This window comes from Equus asinus, chromosome 20 (genome assembly GCF_041296235.1).
Source record: "Equus asinus isolate D_3611 breed Donkey chromosome 20, EquAss-T2T_v2, whole genome shotgun sequence".
Taxonomy (NCBI): domain Eukaryota; kingdom Metazoa; phylum Chordata; class Mammalia; order Perissodactyla; family Equidae; genus Equus; species Equus asinus.
In genome coordinates, this window is record NC_091809.1 from 72,014,493 (window position 1) to 72,041,882 (window position 27,390).

Consider the following 27,390-nt stretch of genomic DNA (forward strand, 5'->3'; position numbering starts at 1 on the left):
ATGTCTCTAACGGCTAGAATACGTGGTTCCAGGAACCAAGGGGTGGAAGTGGTACCGGCTCTAGTCTCTATCATTCCAAGTGATCCACTTGCAGAATTCTGCTTTCTATCTCCGAAATCTTAGGTCTGCTAGATTACAGAGCAGGTTCCCAGTGGGTAAATGCTTCCTCTATGGATGTGTGTGAGGGCTTCTCTCAACTTGAAGTTGTAACTACAGCCGTGCCTGAAGGGCCAGGGCTTTGGGCTCCTAATATTCATGAACCAGCAGGCAAAGAAAGTTACTCACATTAGGGATAACTGACTCTGATTACCTTGATGATGGAGCTGCTACCACAAAATGGAATGTGGGCAGGAATGAGTATATCTGGAGCCCAGGGGGTTTACTGAGGTGTCTGTTTATCTTCTGTACCCAAGGATCAATGTGCAATTGTTGCAAACAAGTCACGATAAAGGCAAAGCAATGAAGGGTTCAGCACACTTGGGCAGGTCTAGATCACCCCACCAGACAAATTACCCAGACCAGCTAAAGTGCTGACCAAGGGTGGGCGATATCTAGATTTCGTAGTGGAGAAGAGGATGGTGAATATCAGTTATAGCCATGTGAGCTGTTGCAGCCATGGAGACAATAGCTTATTTTATTTCCCTAGTCCTCTCACATTGTCTTTACAGAGACTGTGACTGCCCAGCATCTAGAAGGGGCCTCCACAGTACACTGGACTTAAAGGAGAACGCAAGTGGATCGAAGTGGTGCAAGAGGTGAAATATGGCAAACACCTCTTACACACCATTAGAAATCTTCTCAGTTACCCCTCTTATTCCAGCTGTGGTTGCTTTGACTCATTCGGCACAAGTTCCAACCAGCTTCACGCAGTTACAAACTGACTCATCAGGCTCAAAACTACTTACTCCCTGCCTTGCCCCGCAGTCAGGAAGCAAGTCACCTGTGGAAGCCACTTGATGCCTGTACATCCACAAACCAGAAATATGGAGCATTTAACAACCTACCAGGTGAATATTTTACCAAGGGAAAATAGAAGCCAATGGACAAATGCTCTCTCCTTAGTCCCCATGATAGATAGTTTTGAGACATATTTTGTACCACTTCTCAGATAGTTTTGGATCAAGCAACGAGCCAATTACACATTCCTGTTCTTCCTCCTCTTCTGCTTTGCTGCCCTGTCCCTCACATTTGCTGCCAGAAGAACACTCCCAGTGAAGTACTCCCGTATAAGCCTTTGTCTCAGGCTCTGTCTCCTGGGGAGCCCAGGCTGAGAGGCTCTGTGAGAAAGCTGTTATTAGACCTGCAGTCCAGATGATAAACAGTTCTGTGAATTACCTGGAGTCTCACAGATGGTGATGGTCTGAGTCATCATCCTAATCATACCTTCTGACTCAAAATCTTGTACTCTCTATCCTGGATCACTTCTCCATGAAGTTGGTAAATGCAATGGCTATTGAAACAAGGAGGTAGCCTGGACATTGTCATTTCTAGTGATTATGCCTTTAATGTCAAATCTTATTTTTTCTTTTTTTCTAGTAAAACCAGAGGCAGAAACATAAAAGAAAATAGCAGATTGCCCTACCTTCAATAACAATCTGGGAGGGGAGTGCTGTCTGCTCTAGGCAGCCCTCTGTCTCCCAGTAACTGTGATGGGGCTCTATATAGACCCTGGGCATCACAGTGTCAGAGTTTGAAAAAATGATGCATTCCCCTCCCCGCTTTTAAAAATGAGACATTGAGGCCTAGAGAGATTAAGTTACTTGTCTAATTTCACAAACTCATTAGTGGAGAATATTTAAGTTGTGTCTAGATAATCTAAAGGACAGAGTAATTATGATTTTGGTAAGTTTAAATACAAGTCCATGGAGGAATCTGGGAATTTTCAACAAGGTCTCATGAGAGCCCTTCCAACACTGTCTTCCTGTGATTCTAAGTAATCATCACATCCAATGAATTAATTATGCCACATGATATTTTCCCAGTGCAATACAGATGGCTTCATCACATAATTTTAGGCTCCAGTTAGAGATGATTCACTGGCATTTTAAAGGCACCGTTGCAACTGTTCCCCAGAAGAAACTCAAAGAGGATGCTTCAAATTGCTCTGTATTGAAAATACATCACTAACCTAGTGATGAGTCCCTTTGCATCTGAAAGAGTCCATATGGAATGGAATTATGGCAAGCTAGGTCAGCAATGCACACCTGATATGTGCTGCCAAGCTGCCCTTCAGAGACTGAGCTGCAATGAGCATACCTATGCGTCAGGGTCTAGAAAGTTGTCTTATACTGTGTGCCAGCACGGCTCAGAGGTGAACGACAGAACCCACTGTCAAAACCTGCTGGAAACTGAGGCAGAAAGACAGCTAAAAAGCATTGGCAGAATACAACCCCCGTTAAAAGTTTAATGCTTAAATCCCTTCCCACAGCCTCCCTGACAGACAGACAGCTCAGCTTTCTCTGAACCCACCCACTAACTGAATTAAATACTGAACCTGCTGCTGTCCAGATGAAAGGAAACCTCCCTCTACTTGTTGAATATTACTTTTCGCTCTAAGATTATCTTTGACATGCAATCCACTCAACATATATTTATTGAATATAATATACATTGGCTCATGTTAGCCAGTGGGGATATAAAGATGACTACATGTTTGTGTAGACCTTGCTTCATTCCAAAAGGTATTTGAGCCATAAGGAACAAAGGACATAAAAGTCTCCCTTTAAAACTCTCAGTATGGAGCAGATATCAAAGTGTAAATCAATGATTACTATAAATATTATGAAGGCCAGCCCTGGTGGCCTAGTTATTAAATTCGGTGCACTCTGCTTTGGCGCCCAGGTTCAGTTCCTGGATGCAGACCTATGCCACTCATCTGTCAGACATCATGCTGTGGTGGTGGCTCACAGACTGAAAAAAGGAAGATTGGCAGCAGATGTTAGCTCAGGGCAAGTCTTCCTCAGGAAAAAAGAAAATTATGAGAGAAGTGCATAGAGGGAGAGCCCACCTGCAGGGTGGTCAAGAAAGGCTTCCTGGAGATAGGGTGCTGGAGCAAACTGAGCACTGGGGGATTCGTGGCATCACCTAGACTCTAAAGGGGGAAACAGCTTTGTAGACAAAGCAACACAGGCAAAGGCAGAGAGTGCATGTTATAGTCAAGAAGTGCCAACCAACTCAGAGAGACTGATGAGGGAGTGCCTGTGAGGGAGGCGTGGTTGATGAGGCTGGGCAGGCAGGCAAGGCCAACTCACAGACTGTCCTATAGAAGCTTAAACTTTACCCTAAAATCTATGGAGATGGACAGAGGGGTTTTAAGTAGGGTGGTGATGTGCTGAGCTCAATCACTGAACAGTCAGTTAGGCAGACTAATCATTAAAGCATTTTTGTAGTAAACTGGATTGTGATTTCTGCAGTTCTCCCATACAAATCCTGCAGCAAGCAGAATAAGTGGAAATTTTCCCTCCTTCAGAGCTGAAGGGAAGGCCATGAGAACTATGGCTCCCCATCGTCTTCCCTCTACATCAGAGTAAATTTCCTATTACTTCAGACAGGAAGGAGATGCAAATTAATAAGCAATTATAGTGGTAGTACTTTTCACAGGATTATGTTCTTTCACAGTGATTATGTTCTTTCCAGCTTTTCCTGCATCTGTTTCCTATCCCGTGCCTCTGGCTGTCTCCTCTACACTCTATCTACACATTTCCCAACCCACGCATCTGTCGCCTGTCCTTTGTGCATTTAGCCAATCTTTTCATTCTCTGTCTTTCATCCAGACTCCCCAGTAGAAGTTTTAGTACCATCCCAAGTCTAGGGCCAGCTTTACAAGTCTTCGCCTCTCAGAAAGTTGAGTCGGTTGGTCTAGATCACCGTTCCAAAGGTGGATTCACACGCTGCCTAATGCTGTTCCATAATATAATTCAAGACTTTAAATTTATTGCTTAAATAATTTAAAAATAATTTAATTTCCTTAGGAAAATGGAGGAAAAAAAACAATACACTGAGAGATTTGTTGTCTTGTTTTGTTGAGTTTTGTTTGCCTTTGAATCTCAGGTGACAAAAATGGATCAATAGTAATTATTAATTATTATTATTATTATACTTATTGGTTTGTGACACATTCCCATCATTGGTCTATGCATAACCCTTGTTTGTTCACAACAATAGCATCCAATAAATATAGGCATATTTCCTATCCAACACAGAAACTAGAACATTGGCCATAACTTAAATCTGTATATGTAATTCTCCTTCATCTCATTCTCACAGCTTTCCTCATCTGAGATATTCTTATTCTCATTCTTTAAACAATTATATACACAAATACACATATATACACATAAACATTTACGTATAATTCTAAAAAGTATATCATGAAGTTTTACTTTATAAATAGGGTGTCTTGTTGTATATTATCTTTTCAGAATTTTTACCACTTAATCTTTTATTAAGATCCATATTTTTTTGCATGCAGCTGTTGTCCACTTCTCCTAAGTATGGTATATTATTTATGTAAACATACCACATATTTATTTGCCCATCGTCCTGTAGCTGGCCATTTGGATTGTTTCCCAGTTATTCTATAGGGCTGCGTAAATGCTTCTGCACATGTTTCCTGGTGTCTACTGGCAAGAGTCATCCTCAGATAAAAACCCAGTGTGAGAATTGCTATGTAGCAGAGGAGGCAAGTTTTCCATACAGATGAGTGAATTCACTTTAAAAGACTCCTTTTTATTCTTAGATTGTGCTCTTTTATGTAAGCAAATGTCCCTTTTTCTTACTTGATTCTAATTGTAGATGGCAGTTGCTGCTTTTAAAAAATTATCCACCTTTAGTAAAATGAACAGCCTCAAATTTTGTTGGAAGTTTTACTGCTCTGTGAAATTCTAAAGTGTGGGGAACTCAAAGCTAAATTATATCCAACAGAAAGGCTTAATTTCGTCCATATCTGTGAAAGTCATAATCATGTGCTTAACTCACTGTAGTGAGATAAATAATAAGCTGGCGTATAGTTATTGTGCAATAAACCGTGGCCCTGTGACTACCTTGGTTTTCGATGCTAACTTCTCAATGTCTGAGACTGTACAGCAAGCTTCGTTGTGCTTGCTGCAGCATTTAGAAGACTTTCTGAAGATGACAGCCCAGGAGACCTTTCACAGAGGGTCCCCTCCTTGCCTTTATCTGTCCAGCAAACATCACAGCCCTCAGGAGATGGAGTTAACTCTTGTAGTGATGCCCTTCCTCCTTTTGAGCTAATTCTGTCTTATTTATTTTGATAATATGGGGCAAGCAAGATCACAGCACACAGGGCATCCTAGAATTGAGTTGCCTCTGACCCTCTGAATCTTTGATCTGCATCACGGTTTCCTTTCCTGAGGATACAAACACAGAGCTAGTCATTCAAGGAGCAGCCAGATCTGAGGGAAGCACTAGAGGAGAGAAGAGGGAAGAAGCTGTCAGTTTATTAAAAGAGAAATGAGGCGGCTGGCCTGGTGGTATAGTGGTTAAGTTTGCACACTCCTCTTTGGTGGCCCAGAGTTTCACAGGCTCGGATCTTGGGCACGGACCTAGCACCACTTTTCAAGCCACGCTATGGAGGCATCCCATATAAAAAAAATAGAGGAAGATTGGCAACAGATGTTAGCTCAGAGCCAATCTTCCTCAGAAAAACAAAAAAAGAGAGAGAGAGAAAAATGAACCTTTCTTCAGTCCCAAGGTCAAGAGGCATCTCCCACAGAAAGCTCTGTGGTAGTCTTTCCTGGCCGGCCACTGGAATCTGATGGGCACTGAAATAAATTTAGCTTCATATAGGAAATAATTGTGGAAAATGGAGATCCCAGGACACCCAGACCTCATTCCCACTCACAGATCAAATCCGTCAATTACGTGTTCAGTTACTATTTAAATAACAAACAAAATACTTACTATTTCATAGACTTCAATGGCTCTTACCATTTCTTTACATAAAAAAGGGAAGATTTTTACAGAATGCTAATGGTTCGTTCTCTGCAGGCAGAACTAAAGCCAGAGGTCCGTGTTGATGCTGGGTGTTCGTGCCAGGAGGGGAAGGGGCGCTAACAGTGCAGGTGGAAATGTCTCAAAGGCAAACTTACGTCCTTCAAAACCAATATATGTTTTGTACTTACTATATGCCAAGCCGTGCGCTGGATACTGAGGATATAAGCAGCACGAATAGAACGTTCTTTCCTCTCATGATGTTATGGCTGATCAGGGAGGTAGACAACTTACCAACAATCGCAGCACAGCTACTAATTATAAAAACACTGTGGACAAGTGCTGGGGGAACACAGAGGAGCGGCCGCTAACTCACTGAAGGTGTTAGGGAGCCCTCCCATGAGTAGAGTGCCGTGTAGGTGGGGCCTTGAAGCACAGATGGGATATTTCCAGGTGGAGAAGGAATTCCCAAGAGAGGAAACCATTTGAGCAAAAGAATGGACCTGAGAAAATTCAGGGCTATTCCAAGACCAAGGCGTTCTTCACAGGTCCCCGGAGGTCCCCTTGGCGCCATATTCCTGCCCATTTCCCTCCTACCATGCTCTGCAAGAGTGCAGATTAAAAGCATCAGATTGTGCACATAAGGTTCCTGGCACATAGATGCTGGTCAGTAAATGGTGATTGTCGTGACAAGGATGCTGATGCATGTCCTCTCTCTCGCCCAGTATAACTCCCTTATTATACCAGGAAATCCAGACTCTCAAACTTTTGGGCTCAATGAGGTACCATAATCTCCGTGAAAGAACTTCATTTACCTATATGAGATGCTAGTCACGGAAAAGAGCATTATTGGTTATACTTGGTGTCAGGCTTGGGAGGTAAGAATAGATAATCTGCTACAAAACTGGCGATGCTGGGCAGGTCAATACCTGCGTTAAGGTCATTGCAACTGGGTGAAAAGTTCAACATAGAGAAACCCACACTCTACCTGGATCATTTCAACGGTGAAATATGCAGACATTTGAAGGTTACACTGGGGTTAGAGATGCTGATGCTGATGATAGCTAACTTCTATTGAACGCTTATTACCCAGTAGGTATTGTACTGAGGGGGTCAAGTGTATCATTTCATTTGATCCTCACCACAAACGTAAGAGGCTGGTGTCCTTGTAATTATTACGACATCCATTTTCAAGTTAAAAAACTGAAGAGGTGAAATACTTTCTCCAAGATCACAAATCTTTTAAATGATAGAGACCAGGATCCGGGCCTAGATATATCTGGTTCAGAACTTTGTCTTAACTTCTACCAATATGATCTTAATAACTAGCACCATTCATTGAGCTTACAGTAAGTAACATTTAGGCAAAATCATGGTGAATTACTATTATTCCATTTTATGGATAAGGAAATTGAGCCTCAGGGAAGTGAAGTGACTTGTCTAAAAGCACACAGTGGTGGAATTAGAAACCAGCCCAGGACTGCCAGACTCCAAAGCTTATGTTTTCCATTGCTCTCCACAGCCTCTCATGGTGGATCCATAATAGGTCATCTGGGGTTGACCAAGGTTAAAGAACAACCCTCAGCATCCTCCAAATATGCCCTAAGCCTGGATATTTGAAATATCCTAATTAATGCACCCACAATTTCTACCTCTCTTCCAAGCCGGTAGTTGGAAATCACATCTCTTGCTGTGGCACCACCAGACATAGATCTCTCTCTCACAACCCAGGTCAGAGCACTTGGAAACCAGCTTCACTTAAGACAAGCATCTCTGACCAAGGCTTTGAGACTCTAAATGCGGTTCTTATGAGTGCCATTTATTTCTCCTCCTTTCCGTTATGCATTTCACTCTTACACGGCAATCATTAGATAACATTCATCCACATTCTTAAGAGTCCATCTACTACTGCTGATTAAATCCCAAACATTGAGCTTCAGATTCAGGATGAGAAAACTCTGCCCTTCCAGCCTTCTCCTGAAGGCTGGGCTGTGAAGTGTTTCAACTTAATTGGAAAGAGAAGAGAAGGTTATATGCAGGATTGTCTCTTCCATTTTCCACTTCTCAGAGGACTTAGTCAGGGATCTTTCCAAACTTATATATTCCAAACAGAATATAACTCAGATCTAAGGGGAAGTGAGTTTAAGCTACTATCTACCCAAATCGGGAAGCCCCGAAGCCCCAATCTCTAATCATAATTAACATTAGAATTAATTTCCACTTTCCTCAACTCTGCTCTTTGAGCATAGCGCTGACCCTATGACCCCATTTTCGCATGGCCTAATGAACTATAATTATTCTGCAGCAACTTGTGATGTGTGTGTAAATGCACACACACCTGTTTGATAGAAAGCCTGGGGCTTAGTATGTGTCTCATTATCTTGTGAGCAACTTGATGGTAAGGACACCATTTTAGTAATCTTTGATCACCAACATCAGGTTTAGTCTCAGGAATGTTTCAAGAAATATTTGCTAAATTAACATGACCAAGATGTGAAGTAATTCTCTTTCCAGCAGAAGAAAAGACACATGTCAAAACAGATGTTTTTAAAAAATATTTCATTAGGCTTGTGACATAGAAAATTATCACAAATCTAATACTTGCTGACGCGACTGTTTCAATATTTACAAAACATTCCCTAAACGTTGACTATGAGTCAGGCACGTTGCAAACGTGAGTGGGACAGTCATTCCCCTTAAGGGCTTTGTTGTCTTTTAGAGGAGACAGCCCCCAACACATAAATCTTGTAAAGCAAGGTGGGTGCTGCAATTAGAGGCGTGGGAGGATGCCGTGGGGCACGGCTCACAGCAGGAGAGTCAGAAAGCACTTCAAAGAGACTGGAGAGTGGAGGAAGAGGAAGGGCATTCCAGTCAAAAGAAACAGGGGTAAAGAAGTGCAACATGTTCCAAGACTGTCAAACATCAAGTGTGTCCTGGGCATAGAGATCGTAGAGGAAGAAGACGAGGCTGGGGCCAAGTTCTAAAGGTTTTGAATGTTATTAGAGGAGTCCAAAATGCATCTTCTGTGGTCAGCAATTATCAACCCTTTTTTTTAGCAGCAATCTTCACATTTGCACCTTCCTCGCAAGGGCAGAGCCAGGGTGATGAAAATCCCCAATGACCTGGCATTACAGCCTCTTCCTTTACATTCAAGAAAGTAAGGTATAATGTCACTGGATGAATGTGGTCTTATTTTAGGTATAATCTTGAATCAGCTACAATGAAAAAACATAAGTGAAGTATGCTCAAGCTTCTATATTTTATTTTTATTAACAATGATTTGTGACAGTCTTTACCTCCTCCACCTCCATCTCTCAAACTGTGTGTCCCAGCGTCATGGCTGTTCTGTGGCTCTGGGGAGCATAAGATTGGAGAGGGGCCGCTAGTAATGATGTCATGTGATCAGTTAGGTATATATCTTAAGACCATGGTAAAAGCCAGCAATTACCACCCTACCTCGTCCCCAAATCAGACACCAGTAAAAACATTGGAAATGTAAGGTCATTTGCATTTTGAGTTCTTGTTCCATTCCCTAGATCTTGGAAGCTTTTTTTGTTTGGTTTTTTTTTTTTTTTTGTCTTTTGTGTTTTTTTAAACTTTCTATGTGTAGCAGATGTGGATTTTGCAGACCTCCCCTTGGCCAGATTGCCTTTGGAGAGAGGGTTGCCACAGAATGCATCCTGTTTTGTTGTTGTTATTTCAAATTGATCTCCCCACTTTGGTAAAAAGTCACCAGTCTAGCAATTAGGAACTGCTGTGCTCACTTGTTTTTAGCTGAAGTCCCATACTGAGAAAATTGCGTTTTACTTGGCTTGAGTTCTATTCTTGAGTGATGCTCAAGTTAAGAAGCAGGTGTGCTCGGTAGCATTTAATGCCTTCAGTGGATGAAGTGCTGTAAATGAGATGGCCCATATAAGTGGAACTCCAGTGAATGGAAAATCATTAATTTGCATTTTCTCTTCCTCACTTTCCATGGGACCATAATTTGAACCTTCTTGATCTCTTGCCTGGACGGCTGCAGTAGCATCCTAAAACTCAAGTGCTTTTCCAGTCAATTTTTGCAGTATCGCAGGACTGATTCCCCAACAGACAGCATCCTGTCACTCCCCTGTCATAAAACCTTTCACGGACAATACCGTTTCTGAGACGTTAAAGTTGAAATTTCATAATCAATACCAAGAAGCCTTTCAAGTTTTTCTACTAACCTGAGCTATTATTCAGTGCTCCTTCAACAAGCCAACCTCTTAATCTCTCTCTGCCATGCTTTTAAATATGTTCTTCTCTGAAATACGTTGCATCCTAAAGGGCCCTTCTATCCCTACTGACTTTACTCTTAAACTTAAGTTGAAGTTTTAAGATGCAATTTATTCATCTCTTTGTTTTTGGAACCTTCTTAAGAATTTCTAGGGGCCACCCCATGGCTCAGTGGTTACATTCGTGTGCTCTCCTTTGGTGGCCCAGGGTTTCACCGATTCGGATCCTGGGCGCAGACTTAGTGCCGCTCATCAGCCCATGCTGAGGCAGCGTCCCACGTAGCACAACTAGAAGGACCTGCAACCAGAATATACAACCGTGCACTGGGGGGCTTTGGGGAGAAGAAGGAAAAAAAGAGAGACTGGCAACAGATGTTAGCTCAGGTGTCAATGTTTAAAAATAAAGGAGAGTTTCTAGGTAAAGTTCACTGCTCATTCATTCATTCAGCTAATATCTGTTTTGGGTCTTCTTTGTGCCAGGCACACTTCTCACTGCTGGGAAGACAGAGATGAACCAGACAAAGCTATTGTCCTCAGCCCTCTTACATTCTAGGGAAGGCCATATAATAAAGACAGTAATTAAATACATGAATAGAGAATTCCAAATAGTGAAGAGCGCATTAAGAATAATAAAACAGGATACATAGATAGAGCGATTTTGATTGGAGGAGGATTATGTATTCTTCAACTACAGACAGCATATACTACTTCGGGAAATTGTCTCACACGTTTTCTCTCTGTTATAGCTCCTTGAAGTGATAAATGCCATTTACTTTTGTCATCTTTAATCCCTCCTGCAAAACACTCAATAATTATGTCCTGACAATAAATATACATACGTATGAATGGCGAACAAATGAATTCTTCTCAGGCACGTTTATTTTCAATGCATTGGAAAGGAAATCCTCTGTGCAGCATTAAGTGAACTACTCCCAAGATAAACTAATTTCTTAACAAATACTGGGGCTCTGGCCAAACACCAAATTACTTTCAGCACATGGATTCGAATCATAAGATACTCCTTAAGCATCTGGATCATTTAACGCTCAAGGACTCTCCAAAGAGAGATGGAGTCTCTACTAGCCCATCTCTCTATGCTCTATAATTTCACAAATGAAGAGATTCTTCCACTTCCTCAGAAAAAATACATTTCTTATACCAGTTTTATGAAATACTTTAAGATTTTGTTGTAAAACAAATTTCTTGGAGAAATAAAGCAAAATTTAGTTAAAGTTTGGGCGAATCTATATTGTACAGAGATGTTTAAAATTATATAATTATATGGTCAAAGCACTATATAAAAGTCTATCCTTATAGTGGATGGCTGATGCCTGGTTCTACGTTGTCCGTTAACTCACTCTAACAGATTGATAAGATCTTTTATTCATCTATTTCTCACTTTCCACACTTGCACAGTGGGCTTCTGTAAGTCTGCAACATATCTTAGAGCCCCAAGAACCCTCTGCTCTCTTTATGTCTCTAAATGACTCTATTAAAGCTCCCAGCCCTGACCAGTGGCGTGTTCTAAAACAAGAGGAAGAGATCAGAGTGAGAGTACAACATAAAACAAAGCAAGTGTCCCCGTAGGGATTAGCGGTTAATTTTTTATTTGTCTTGGTTTGCTTTGTTTTTAATAGACAAAGCACAGTACATGGCAATGTTTCTTGGAGTTCTTTGGTTGCAGGCAATAAATCAACTCTCATTAATTTATGCCAAAAAGTAATTTTTTGGAAAGCTATGAGATAGCTCACAGAAGTAAAGAAAAATCTGAGTAACAAGGCTCAGAAGGACCAGAACTAAGGCAGCTCTAGAATCTAATAGCAGAAACTAATAAAAGTCTCCTTAGGGCTTCAGTACAGGGATGGATAAATTCCATCAATGACCATACTATTCCACGTTGCTCAAAATTCAAAATCTAGGGACAAAGCATTTGGTTGGCCTAGCTTGGGTCAACCTCCATGTCAGGCCAGCTGAAAGGTAAGCCATTTCGATTGACAGACTCACTGCGAATATATCTAATGGGAAAGATGCAGTTCCTCAGTGGAAAAATCAGAAGCTTTTAGCAGAAAAAAAAGAATAGATCTTCAACAAGCAGAATTTTCACCACAAGCAAGGTCTCAGGAGATCAAAAAGTGGCTTGGAATAATGAGAAGAGCAGTGATTTTGGCATTAAATGGCCTGGAGTTCAAATCTGAGGTCTCCCCCTTCCTAGCTATTATATGGAGATTATTTAGCTTTTACTCAGGATAAATGAGGTAATCTATATAAATTAGTGTCTAGCTCAAAGTGAGGATTTAATAAATTGTATCTATTATTCTTATTATTACCAAGGAATGAACGTGTTTAGGGTATTTGGAGACACAAAAGCAAACATATAATGACATGTTACTGGAGGACCCTGAATGCTCCTAAAAGGACACAGTTGAGAGACAATCAGGAAGCAGCCCCAGGACGTGTGCATGTTTCCAGATATCTGATTGCAAAAGTCACTGTCCTAAGCTAATCTTAGACTTGCCTACTACTGTATCCTCACTGCAGTGCTGGCCTCCTCTTTTCATCATCTTTGGCCCAAAGATACAATGTTCAAATAATGGAATGGAGGGAGTAGATTTTGATGTTTGATTTAAAAATGAGTTACTGTTCACTCTCACTGTATTCATTTGACACTTGCCAAACACAATCCTGTTATAATCAAAAATATTTTTATATGTGCAGAGCATACTAAGGTGTGTGATGGGCAGGATCAGTCTGTGGAGATACAGGCAATAAGTAGATGTATTTTCTGTAGAGAATTAAAAAATAATAAAAAGTAGGTAGCCTTTAGATGGTTTTATTATTATTATTACTATGTGCTGGTAATTCTAAACAATGTCAGTGACGAAATACTCCTCCCCAGTCAGTAGAAAGCTTCCTCTCCTCCTTTCCTTGATTCATCACCTTATTGGTGTATCTTGTCTTTCCTGTCCTATCGCTAGCAATCTCTTCTTCCGTTTCACATCCTACGTAGGGACTGGCATTGACCTTACGCTTAGGTGAAGGAAACGGACCTGGGGCCTCACCATAGTGATTTACATGGTTCAAGTTACTCTCCTTAATAAAGATTTTTAATTCATATCTTAGAGTCAATGAAATTAAACCTAGGATTCCTTGTCTGAAAAAATGGAATAATAAACCTCACCTGTGAAGCTGAGCGCTGTGATGCGGATTAGTAATAACATGGGTTCAATCTCTTGTCACAGCACCTGTCACCTAGACTTTCAAAAATGCTATTTATTTTGATATCATTGGTCACTATTGATTAAGTCAGCAGATATATAATAAAAGTCTATCGTATCTCAGGTTAATCTGTGAACACACAAAGATCCACGGGACACGGTTCTTGCCCTCGAAAACATCCCAACAAGCATACACCGTACAGGGTGGCCTAAAGTCTCGGGTCCTCTGGAAAGCCGGTAAAGAATATAGGGCAGGGCACAAGTCGGCAACTTCAGGCCAGCAGGGAAGGACGGCATTTGGGAAAGTGTTTCTAAGGTAACAGATAAAATACAGAGTCTGCGGGGGCTGGCTCCGTAGCCAAGTGGTTGAGTTCATGCGCTCTGCTGCAGGCGGCCCAGTGTTTCGTTGGTTCCAATCCTGGGCACCGACATGGCACTGCTCATCAAACCACGCTGAGGCAGCGTCCCACATGCCACAACTGGAAAGACCCACAACGAAGAATATACAACTATGTACTGGGGGGCTTTGGGGAGAAAAAGGAAAAAATAAAATCTTTAAAAAAAAAATACAGAGTCTGCGGCTACCTAGAGACACAGCTTGATGGAAAAAGTCAAGCTAATCATTCAGAAGTCAGAAGATAATATAATAAGGTAATGCTTCTCTGAAGATGTAAAGTGTAGATACAATTTCAATATAAAGGAATGCTAAAATAAATAGCGGAAGAAATTCTTCAAATTGTTAAAACTGGTCATCTCCAGGTGCTAGGACTACAGGTGGTTTTTATTTTCTTTCCTATATACATGCAATTTTTTACTTCAAAAAACAAAAAGTATGACTATAAAAATCTGAAAGAAAATGCTATGTTTTTAAAAGAAAGTGAGCACATAGCATTGAAAATCAAATTTGGGAAAGAGCATTATTTTTTAAGCTCAAAATTCTGGTCCCCCGGCTGTAGAAAATGAAAGGCTACATTTGTTAGAAATAAAATTTTGTTTATTAGGCCCTAGAGCAAGCAGCAGCTTCAGCCGAAAAACTGTGAAGAATCTTTGGACGTCTCTCGAGTGAGATGTGACTTAGGTGATTTCATTTTAGAGATGCTGGAACTGCAGGTTACTCTGCAGAGGAGAAAGAGGGGAAGCCGCAGAGAGTTTGCCTAGCTTGCTGAAGCTTTAGAATGTTTTGAATATTCAATGCCATTCTTTCACGAGAAATTTTGGGCCATTGGATAAATAATGAGTCATTGATTTTGAACTAGGCCCTTTCATACCTCTTATCCTTCCCTGAATATTTTCTGCTTCTCTACTGGTGAAAGCTTATTCACCTCCCAAGGTCCTTATCATCTATGAGTAGTTCCCAGAAGACTGGACTGTTCTCCCCGCAACCCCCAACTCAGCTTTCCCAGCACTGTGTGTGCATGCTCATCAAAGCTCTTAGCACACTGCCTGGAAATATTCTGATTGCTTGTACTTATCCCTTAGCGGACTGTGGTTACCATGAGGCAGGACCTAGCGTTATTCTGTCCTAAATACCCTGTGCTTCACCGAGTCCTTTGAACATGACAGAAGACGAACAAATGGTTGATTATCACACATCAAATCCAAGTAACATTTCAGTCCTCATCTTACTTGACCACTAACACTGTTGCCTGCATTCCTTTGCAAATCTCTGTCCTCCTTCTCTGTCTATGGCTCTGAGGATTCATTCTCCGTCCTTTTCACTGGCTCTTTTTATGCCTGTGTCTTAAGTGTGTATGGTTTCCAGAGTTCAGTCGATAAACCTCTTCTTTTCTTTATAGATCTGTCTCTGAGTGGGCTCATTTCCTTCTCTTGATTTGCCTCCACACATAGGATGATGATGTCCTCGTTCCTTTTCCCAGCCCAGACCTCTCTGCTGAAATCCAGACCTACCTGCATGTCCTGCCTTCTTTATCCAGATATCCTATAGGCACTCACACTCAATATGGCCAAATCTGGATTCCGTTTCTCCTGCGTACCTCCCCCACCCAATATAAACCTCTTCTTCTTCCTGAGTTCTCTATCTCAGTGAACCTCATTCTTTTTCAACTTCTTTTCCCTCTTTCTCCATATTACACCAATGACCAATTTCTTCCTTTTCTATATCTGTGGCACTTCTATTCCCCCATCTCCATTCCCACTCTTGCTTTATAATTTCAGGCCCTGATCAGCTCTTGTGTGGACTATGGCAATAGTATAATAACTGAACTATCAAGTATCATCTCCAAACTGTTACTAAAGTGATAGTCCTAAAGCACAGTTATTGTCATGTTACTCTCCCATTTCATGTCTCTTCATTACCTACAGAAATCTCAGTAGAGTAGTCTCTGAGACAAGTTAAGCATACAGGATGTTTATGCCTTTGAGGTCAACACCCAAGGGAAGGAGGAGAAGGAAGCAGGAAAGGGCAGAGAGAAAGGTCGAGCTGTGATGTGGCCTCAGTAGTACCCTCCAGTCATTTCCTTTCTCCAACGTTCTAACCTCCAACCATACTGACCTACTTACAGTTCCTTGTTAGCTCAGCTCAAGCTTTCCTGCCTTCTCTTCTAGATAATATTGACCATTTCTCCCTTCTGATCTCCCACACTACTCTGTACAGACTTCTCTCTTAACATTCAAACCGTACCACTTTATTATACTTACAGATTTTCATGCCCATCTGTCATAGACTGCTAGACTTCTTGAGATCAGGCACTCATTTTATTCATCATTTATCCTAAGTACACAAACACATACATAGTCATGAACCGTATAACAACGTTTCTGTCAACAATGAACTGCATAGATGACAGTGCTTCCATGAGATTAGTACCATATAACCTTGGTGGGTAGCAGGCTACACTATACAAGTTTGTGTAAGTCCTATATATATATAAGTAAGTAGGTCCTATGATGTTTGCACAACAACAAAATCAGCTAACAACATGTTTCAGAACATATCCCTGTTGTTAAGCAAAGTATGAATGACTGTAATGTATCTGGCACATAATACCCACTCAATAAAATGGTACAGAAGATGGAAAAATGGATAGAAGGATAAAAGTAGTATGGCCATGCCTTTCTATAGTATGTACATTTGAGCCATTGTGAGATATTAAATCATTAATCAAGTCTAGTGTAGCATTTCATAGAATGATGCCATTCTCTGACTTTAATGGGAGAGGGACAAGGATGAGCGGGGGCAACACTACTTAAACAGATGAGACCCAAAACCCAGACAAATCAGGAAAGCCAGGGCTGAGCAGGATAATGCAATAAGCAGGATAGGACTCAGACTCCAGGTAGTCTAGGCAGTAGAGATCAGGAACCCTGGCTGGGAGAGAAAAAAAAAGCAAGGGATCCAGAGACATGTTTTGGAGAAGGAACCCTAGTCAATAGAATCCCAAAAGGCTAGGAAAGATCTTAGAGGTATTCATCAAAGCTTCACTTTTCAAAGGAGAAATGTTAAGTTCCTGGGAAATAAGAGGTAAGAATTCAGACATCCTTCTATCCATCCATCCATCCATCCATGCAATTATCCATGTGTTCAATATTCATTCACAATTCATGAGAACCTATTCTGTTTAGATACTCTGCTAGTCACTAGGAATACAAATATGAATAAACCATGTTCTTTTCCATCAAGTAGCCCATAATATGCTGGAAAAGAAAGCAACATAATCAAAAGACTACAATTTAGGGTGATGAGTGCTTTAATATAAGATTGTGCACTGGAGATACCAAAGATGAAGCTCTCAGATTGGCCATAGGGGGGAAATTGTCAAGTGTTCTGGTAATAGATAATGGGCATGAGCCACAAAGACAAAGTCTGATATGGAGTCAAAGGTTTTGAGAACTAGTATCTCACTACATTTTTTCCATCCAGGTTCAGAGCAGATAGCAAACACGAACTGAGTCGAGAAGATAGATGCATGTAGACTGAAGGAGGAAGAGGAAGACTTGATTTCTGATGTGTCAATATCTGTGTTTAGTTTCCACTTCTGCCTCCTTCCATCCCAGGAGTTACCAAGGGCCAGAACATAAGCAGCACTGGACTCATTCTAGATTTTCTTAGTGAAACTTATTTAGCAAATGTTCATTTATCTTTCTTTCTCTAAGTAAAAGAAAGGAAAGAAGGGAGGGAGGTACGGAGGCAGGGAGGAAGGAAGGAAACTCCTAGAAACAAAGAATGAAAGCCAGCACTTCCTTTTCTGAAGCTTGATTTTGAACACGGCTTCGTGATGGCTTCAGGAGCACAACCATTCCACAAGATTCATGGATCAGGCTTGGAGCCAATAACTCATGAAATTGCTCCTGTGAGTTACTTTAATGAATCAGGTCAGACTGAGACAACATTTCCCAGATAGAACCTTGGGAAATAAACTGGGAAGAGATGTTGGGTGTGCATTTAACCTGATGAAAATTTGCCTCAAAGAGAATTAATAATTTTTGAAGCAGTCATCCTGATTCGTGACTCTTACATTTATAACGGCAGCTATCCTAACACGGAAGCTCTCTCACAGGAAAAAGAAGCAGGGGATGGAAAGAGTTAAAAGAAAAAGCTTAAAAACTGAAAGATTGAGGAATATGAAATATGCTGAATTGTCTTATCTCTGATACTGAGATACAAGTTGAGAATTTAAATGATATGTGCCCAAATTAAAGTCAACCCACACACAACCAGTTTCACCACAGAAGTGTGCACCCAAGAATACCAGACAGTCTCCCATATTTCTTTCCTAATATTTTATTCTCATTTTGAAACAGAAAAACAAGATAATGAAAGACTTACTGAAAAAGCTACTCCCACTATTTGTCCTTGGGTTAGTTGGTAGTTAGTAAAATTTCACTTCTAGAGCTAGCCCCTGAAACTTATTGTTATATCGCAAATATAGCCTATGTCTTTCCCTGTTTCCTCACCTTGAACATGAGATCACTCTTCCTTCCTTTGAGCATTGTCTTTTCCCATAAAATTTGCGCTAAATTCAAAAAAAATACAAACACTCAGCAGGGTCTAAGTCTTTATCGTTATAATATCTTGCGACCAACCTCACTTATGACCAGTTGTTATGTCACCAGGTCCGTTTGTGAATCTTCAGTTGACTAGAGTGTAAAGCCATAGTCAGCAAGTTGCTGTAGAATCTGGAATCAACAATAGTTTCACTAATATTCACTATACTTGACTTGCAAAGGCAGGGGCAGCATGTTCATAGAGACCATGTAATGATTTTAACAAGAATAAAAATAAAAATGACTTTCTGTCTAATCCCATGTGAAAGACAAAAATAGACTAAACAGAATCCTAACTTCTTGACCATACTTTAGTCTTTTAGTCTCAAAAACAAAACAAAATAAAACAAATATCTTCTCTAGTTCAAACAGCCTCCAAAGAAAATGCAAGGAAAAAGATAATCAGGAGCATAAATGGAAATGACTGGACATTTCAACAAAGATTCCATTACCTCTGATATTTTCTAGTATCACCTAATCATTCCAGAAAAGACACTTGCTTTCTCAAGTCTAAACTTCTTTGTGAGGTATAAATCTATTCCTTCTTGACCTAATCTCAGATATCCTGGAGAATAACATTCCCCTATTCATGTGTGGTACTCTGTCTTCTGTCTATGTTTGAGATTTATGGAGTTTACACTTCAGTTTGCTGTTTTCTTTCTACAGCTATGGCTCTACTAATGAAAACAATATGCTCCAATGCACACATTATTGTTCAAACTAGTTTTTTGATAGAGGCAGAGCTAACAGTTATGTTCATCTATAAGTAAAACATTACCTGCCTCTCTCCAGAGCCTTTTAACATTCTCAGGGGACCCTCTAGTCTCTCAGGATGGCTTCCCACGTTGGATCACAAAATAAGCCTTCTCCAACCACCAGGTGTCCGTGACAGCCTAAGACATGCCTTCTTCCTGAATCTGAAACTCCTTCTAGCCTTTGTGGAGTTCTGGCTGCAGGATTCTAGCTACAATGTCGCAGACATCCCAGGATTCAGTGTCATAGCACCCTGTTGATGCTGTATGTCTCTCCTCTCACACTCCTGGGTGAGGCAGTAGTAAGGTACAAACTTGCTTTCTCCATCACAGATACAGACCTGTCCAGTCGAGTTGACTAGGCCAATTTTCAGCTTCCTAAGATCTTAATTCCACAGGAGATCTAGTTATGGGACAGCAAAGCTTGAAACCCATTCTGAATGGCAGACAACTTGGGATGGGTTGCTACCATTGGACAAGAGTCTCGGGAGATGGAGGAACCAGGGAAAGAAGAGAGAACAACAAATACACAAATTGATGTTTTTGTTCAAAGAGTAAGCTATGACTTCCAAGATGTTATTCCTGGATACTTTGACATTTTGAGATGAGGGTCTTAGGATCCTTGCAACAGATAAGGTAATTCTCTAACTCCCAAGGGCAACCCTGCAGTCATCCAAGCCCTGTGTGGCTCCTGAAGGGGTCTCAGTTTGTGAGCACACCTGTGTTCTCCTCCTCACCCACTGCTTCCAAAGCCAATGACTGAGGAGATCCAAGAACTATCATCCTATTTCTTGTCCAGAGTAGCTTTACTCAAGGTATTTTTTACTCAGAAGATCTGTTAATGGCATCATGCTAAGAACCCCATTTCCTTTAATCTTTCTGAAATCGCTAAATACTCTGTTTTTGTTACCATTTTTCAGTAATAATATTCCAAGCAATTGAAAGCAAGAAGAGCTTCTGCTTCTGATAGGTGAAGCCAGGTGGACACAATAATTATTCTTTTAAATACATTTTAAGTTGGGCTCCTGCCTTTAATCCACTTATCAGTGTCTCTACCAAAATCTTAAGGCCATGAAACAAATACTTTGTTAAACTCCTTCCAGAAAGAAATTCAGCCAGAAATGATGTCAGGGCACTAAGAAAATTATTTCTTTAGAATGAATGAAAAGAAAGGGAATGAAAGGGTGGTGAGGGTAAATTTTGGCTTTTGGAATAGAAAGCCACAAAAGCAGCCAGAAAGAAATGGAATGTATTAAAAATGTGACAAGTGGCTTTATGCTCCTTGTATTAGCTATTAACTGCTGGGACCCATTAGGCATAGTATGCAAAAGGCAATAATTGAATGTGCGAACACTGTGCAGTGCCACAATAGGATTCCTATTTCTAGTGTCCACTGTAATTATGAATCATCCTCGATATGTGGGACTTATAGGAGAAATGCTGCCCTTGAATCAGGCTTGCCTTGTTCAAGCTATTTTTATCTGAGGTTTAACTGATGGAGGTAGACATTCCAATTTACTGAGTATAGAAAAACTATTGCTTTGACTTTTATTTGGTACTTCTGAGTACAGTAAAGGAAATCTTCCCAAAGGGGGTTTGAAGAGATAGAAAAGATGAGAGACTCCACATTCTCCCAGAGCTCCCTTCCTCCCAGCCCTCACCAGGCCTCACAGTCATTTCTCATTGGAGCACACATTGTCTCAGACCCTCACTGTCTCCTGCAGGGTATTCTCTCAAAGAGTCTCCTCGCCTCCACCAAACCAACCCCCTGGACCTAAAGCTGCTTATCCATCTCTTCAACCATCCCTGGGCATACCTTCAGCCTGACAAGCCCTTTCTACCTGCATTTAAATTCAACCTATCCACTTCCATCATCTGAACAATTCCTAAAACTCTGTGTCTTTCAAAAAGCCATCTTTCCATGAATAGCCCAACAGAAATAATTGTCAAGTCCTGAGTTTCGGTTTAAAAAAATCAGTCATACATGTGCAGGATGTTGGAGTTTTAGTCAAAAAGTTCTCAGATTTCAGTTAAAAATAAGCTTAGACTAGACCTGGGAAAATGTGATCCAGTAGCCCAGAAACTTTCTTAGTCGTAGGTTGTGTTAAGAAAAGTACAATGCCCTAACAGAAACAATAATCCTTCTATACGCAGCATCAATCATATGTCAATCAGCATGTAACACCTGGAAAGTGTCTTCACATCTGGAATGTTGACAAAAGAGAGTGCACTCAAAAGAGAGACAAGCAAAATACATAGTGACTTGGAAAACGTGTCAAGGGAACAAGAGAAGCATCTAGGGATAGGGAACACCTGCGGGCCATTTTCCCATCTAGCCTGCTCCTCTTCCTGACTTCTTATTTCCTCTTCTGTCACCATCATTACACCAACATATACCCAGCCCCCATTATCTGCCATGCCCTGTGATAGGCACGGGCGAAATAAAGGCAACTGATTATGACCTGGTCTCTGATTCCAGTCCCTGAGGCTCCCAGTCACTCATCCTCCAAACCCTGGACATAACAGTGCAAGCTCTGTCACAAACACCTTATGCCACTTTGCTTGTGATGGGTGGCACTTAAGCACATTTTAGTTAATATTATTATCTGAAGGAATATTATTGCATAGTGGAAAGAACATTGGCTTTCTAGTCAGATATAACTGGGTTAAAATTCCATTCTGGCCATTACGACCTGTGAAATTCCTATTTAAAGTGGACTTACATTACGTAGTGATGATACTAATGACTCAAATAACACTGGTAATGCACCCAGAAAAAGGTCTGCCATGTTGTATTCATTCAAAAATTTTAGTTTCTAAAGTTCTGTCTATTCTTCCTAGTCTGAAAGCCTCCTTTGAACTTCTTTACATTTCTCTCGATATATTAATGCAGAGCCTAAGGCCCCTGACAAATCTTTGTTAGGTTACGTATTTTATTAGATGAGTTGCAGTTTCTTTTTCTCTGAGGGTTGTTATAATGACTGACTAAGTTAAAGAATAGGCAAGCTTTTTAAAAACTATAAAGCACCATACCTATATATGACAGTGATAATGACCATGGTAATGATAAAAAGGGCACCATATACAATTGTCAACCACAGTGTCAGAGACAGGAAGTGTCAGAGACAAAAAGTCTAAGGTGTGAATAACTGTTAATAATGATGGTGGTAGCTCACCATGTTAAGCATAATAACTGGTTTAATTCTCTCAGCAACTCTGTGAGACAAGTACTGTTATTTCCCTTATTATTGACAAAGAACTTGTGCTACCAAAGGATCAAGAATAGAATTCTTCTTAAGAGATCACGTCTAATAAGTGATGGACCTACCATTCAAATCCACATGGTCTGACTTCAGAATCCAAGCTGAGTATAAAAAACTCCATTGTCAGACCAAAACCAGGGTGGTGCCACAGCTTTGGTCAATGGTCTCTGCCTGCTCAATCCATGTACATGAAAACAAGCTGCATTATTCTCCAGAAATCTCTGAGACTGTTTCCAGCTCATTCTATACATCTTTTGCCATGTACAAATAGCCCTCTTTGCACTCTGAGAATAATGGACTGGACTTGGCAGAGATTATCATGATGAAAGCCACTCTGGCTGGCTGTGGTTCCATTCAGAGACTCTCATTTATTCTGTCAAACCCACTTGTTCAGTGCACTTGAAAATGGCTGTGCTTTCCCTCCAGGCAACTCCTCAAGCAAAGACTATTGCTCTTTCCTGTCATGGGGCTTCATGGATAGTGGGAAAGTATCCATGAGTGTTGGCACTTCTACAGCAGCTGTTGACTTGCTCTCACTCACGACAGGGGAAAATGCCTTAATTTCTGAAGAAACAAATCTTCACTAAAGTCCAATCAAATGGATAAAGATTGTCACAGTCCAGCATGCAATGACAAGTATGCTCAGCAACCTTCCTTCAGCCATATGAATCCAAATGATCTCTGAAAACAGAGCCAGTTCCCAGAGAGGCTTAATGCGGCTAAAATGATTGCAACCTAGCAAGACAGAAGAAAGCTAAAACAGGATTTCCAAACGTTTTCATAAAAATGGCATTGAGCTATTGGAGAAATTGCAATAGCTGCCGTTCGAGGGCTTGTTATGTGCCAGGAGTTGAACCTCATTTGTTCATCTATCCATTCATTCATTCATTTGGGAAAATCACAAAGTGTCTACAGTGTGTCAGGTGCCATGGTAGGCTCTTGGAATAAAAAAACAAAATATATGGCCCCTAACATCACAGAGCCCATAATCTGGGGGAGGAGACAGACGTTAGGCACATTTTTATAAAAACAATTCTTTAAATTAATATTTTAGGGTCTAGAAAGAAGAATTACTTGGGGCTTCTCTATAATTCCCTATGGAGGAGGTACTAGAACGAAGATGTGAAGTATAAGTGGAGGTCAAGAGGAACAGCAAGAAGGAGAGGAACAGAAAAAACTGCACGTGGGAAGGACATTTAAACAACTCTGAATGATAAGTGTTGTTATGCCATTGTATGACTAAGGGCACTGAGGCACAGTGGATGAGTAACATGCTTGAGATCACAAACTAGTAAATACTAAATCTCCAGATTTGAACCCAAAGAAACATTTTTTTCCCTAATAAGTTCTTTTCCTTAGAAATTGTATAACAAAAGATTTTTCTATCTGTTATTAGTACTTTAAACAGAAAGAGATGCTTTTTCTGTTATCAGGGATCTTTTTTCTCCATATCTCTGAATGATAATGCATGAATGTAGATTTTAACTTTGAAAGTGACACCTGTATTGCTCAAGATACGTAACTGGAAAGGACTTATAATACTTGGTTTCATTTCTATCACCAGGTGAAGGAGAAGTCCGTTTCTGTGCTTTTCAGAATTCCCTCTGGAAAACTCTCTCACCAATAATGGTTTAATGCCGAGGTATTAAAAATAAAATAAAACAGATATCATAGTTGACAGATATGCGAGGTCCTGATATCACAGTGATTGAGATACTAATAGGTAGAGTTGTGAGCACCTGAAAGCTTCAAGGAAATCATTCATCTTCCATTTTTTGAGGCATATTACTACAGGAAATTTTCTCTGTGCCAATTTTATGAGTTTACATGATGATGATAATAGTGATAGTAGCAAAAATCCCAATGGTAGACATAATTTAGTGGGAGCCTATGTGCCAGGCATTTAGCACTTTATTGATGTTTAATACCCAGATTTTCTGTCTTCCAATCAATTACAACTTAAAATTAATTGATATTTCTTCTTAATCGTAAATAAGATAAGGCATGCTTCTTATAATCAATGATTTCCTAAAAATCATCAAAATATGACAATTGTAAGTTATATTTAATCCTCACACCAACCTGTGAGGAAGAAGAACCAATATATTTATTTTAAAGATGAAGAAACTGAGTCTTAAGCAGTTCAGGTAACATGTCTCAAATTACACAGCCAGCAAGTGGGAGAACCATAATTCTGACCCAGGTCTGTCTGCCTGAAGTTTGTGTTCTCTCTAGTCTTTGAAACAAAACTGTGCCTGAGTGATTTGCTTTGGGATGACCTAGATACTCAGATGGTCATCGTTGGATCACTGTTCATGTTTTCGTGTTGTCATTTCACTGCATGTGCAAATTCATTACACATGCTTGGTTTCTCCTTTGGCCTTCTCAGGCTCATCACATCAGGAAGTTTTAAACTGTATACAGAAAAGACCATGAAGTCTCAGTTAGGTTTAAAACAAATGAATACCTAAAATTCCAAGTAAGGAGTAAGTATCTCATAGCTATTTAGAATAGAGGCTTTGAGTCACACAGCCAGGTTTGAATTTTGCTTCTTCAACTTGGTAACTTTACAAGCTTGAGCAAATTGTGTACTCTTCCTGAGTTCAGGCTCATAGTTTATTATATAGTACATGCAACATGTTTAAACAAACACTGATGGTGTCACTTGGTACAGGCTGGAACCTATAAACAGAAGAATGAGCAGATGCTCAATTCTGCAATTCCCTAGAACAATGCAGAGAATATGCTTGGGAGGAGCCACAGATGGATACACCATGGGGCTATGATCCAGCAAAGGATTCCCTATCCTTGACAAGGTGACAGGGAAAGAGAGTATCTATGCCACTGCTGACACTTCTGCCCATGAGTTCCAGTGTGCATTAAGTGATGCCTCTGTGTTTGCACAAACTCTTGGTACAACGATGGTTTCTCTGTTAGCCAAAAGGCACAGAGCAGCATGCTTTATTTGGTGCAAGCCAGAAACCATGGATAGAAAGGTCAGCAGTTGGATGACAAATTAAATGCTGTGCTTTACAATAGCTTAGACATGGAAGCAACCTAAATGTCTATCGATGGATGAATGAATGGATAAAGAAAATGTGGGGTGTGTGTGTGTGTGTGTGTGTGTGTAATGGAATATTATTTGGCCATAAAAAAGGAGGAAATCCTACCATTTGGAGCAACATGTATGGAACTCGAGTGCCTTACGCTAAGTGAAATAAGTCAGACAGAGAAAGACAAATACTGTATGATCTCACTTATATGTGGGATCCTAAAAAAAAATAACAACAAATTCTAGTTAACAATACTGTGTCGTATATTTGAAAGTTGCTAGGAAAATAGATCTTAAAAGTTTTCATCATAAGGAAACAAAGTTTGTAACTATGTGTGGTGATGAATGTTAACTAGACTTGCTGTGATGACCATTTCACAATATCTATAAATATCGAATCATCATGTTGTACACCTGAAACAAATATAATGTTTTATGCCAATTATATCTCAATTTAAAAAAATCAATGTTGAAATATTGTTTTGAAAAATTAATTAAAATGTATAAATGCTTAGCAGTTCCTGATGTATGATAAGATTTCAGTTAAAGTTAGTGATAATGATGATAGTGATGATGATGATTTGCATAAAACTACCTTATCTTAGATGCTATTAAAACATACTAATCCTTTACTCTCTTTTAGGCACTGTACTAGTGTAAGGCACATTATCTTATTTAGATCTCACAAAAACCTTGAAAAGGCTATTTCTGTCTCCACTTTGTTAATGAAAAAATTGGATCTCAGAGAGAAGACCCACGTCTTCTGACTCCAAGAATTCCATTACACTGTAAAGTCTTACAAAGAGTTCTTTTTATAACAAATTTTGTCATAGGATCATTTTTCTCTATAAGATTTTATATATTTCAAAGCATTTTATGAACATTTTCTCTGTGCTTATTTTATTTTTCCCTTTCAAAACCCAATAACTCTGTTCGAAGAGTTTCTATTGAAAATTCTGCCAATGGCACATTTTGGTGAGGATTTAGAGCAACTAGAACTCTCATAAATTGCTGGTTAGGAAACTAGCAATTTCTTATGAGTGTAACATACATCAATGCTGTGGCCCAGTAAGTCCACTCCTGGAAATGAAAAATGTCCAGAAAAATACTTACACATGAATATTCATAGTCACTTTATTCATAGCAGTCCAAATTTGTAAACAGCCCAAATGTTCATCAACAGAAGAATGGGCAAACAAGCTGCGGCAAATCCATATAACGGAATACTACTCACAAGGCTGATGAATCTCAAACCTCATTTTTCTGAATGAAGGAAGTAAAGTAGTCTATGCTTTTTTATTTCATTCCCATGAAGTTCTAGGATAGGCAAAACTATTCTATGATGATGACATTCGGAACAGTGCTTTCCTGGGTGTTGAGGAGTGACTTAGAAGGGGCATGAAGGAATGTTCTAGAGGGATGAAAATGCTTACTGTCTTAATAAAGGTGTGGGTTAGATGGGTATATACATTCATTAAAACTCATTTAACTGTTACAGTTAAGATCTACACATTGCACTGTATATAAATTATAGCTTGATTTTTAAGAAAACAGTATCCAACCACACTTTCTGCTTCTGTAATTCCCAAGTTTAGATGGACACATGGATCATCAGCTAAAGACGACACTCCCCAGCCTTTCTCAAAGCTAGATGTGGACATATGATTAGGTTCTGCCTAAGTGAACATAAGCAATGTGTGCAACTTCTGGGTTATGACCTTAAAAGGGAAGGAGTGTGCTTTCTCCTGCCCTTTACGCTTCTCTGCTGGCCAAAATGTATTCTCGGCAGATGTGATGTCAAGCCAGTTTCAGACATGTGGATAAGACAGTGATGGAGCATTAAGATAAAAGGGGCTCTGGTTCTTACTCCGTCAAATCACCAAGACATCCCTGACCATC

General features: G+C 40.1%; 1 long non-coding RNA gene across 1 annotated transcript in view; it reads right to left on the reverse strand.

Annotated features, from left to right (window-relative positions):
• LOC139041120 (uncharacterized) overlaps positions 1-27,390 on the reverse strand; it is a 99,120-nt gene that overhangs the window by 18,289 nt on the left and 53,441 nt on the right. The window contains exon 2 of the long non-coding RNA XR_011495767.1: positions 16,079-16,151. This is a non-coding gene — a long non-coding RNA (uncharacterized lncRNA). The remainder of the gene's footprint in view (positions 1-16,078; positions 16,152-27,390) is intronic.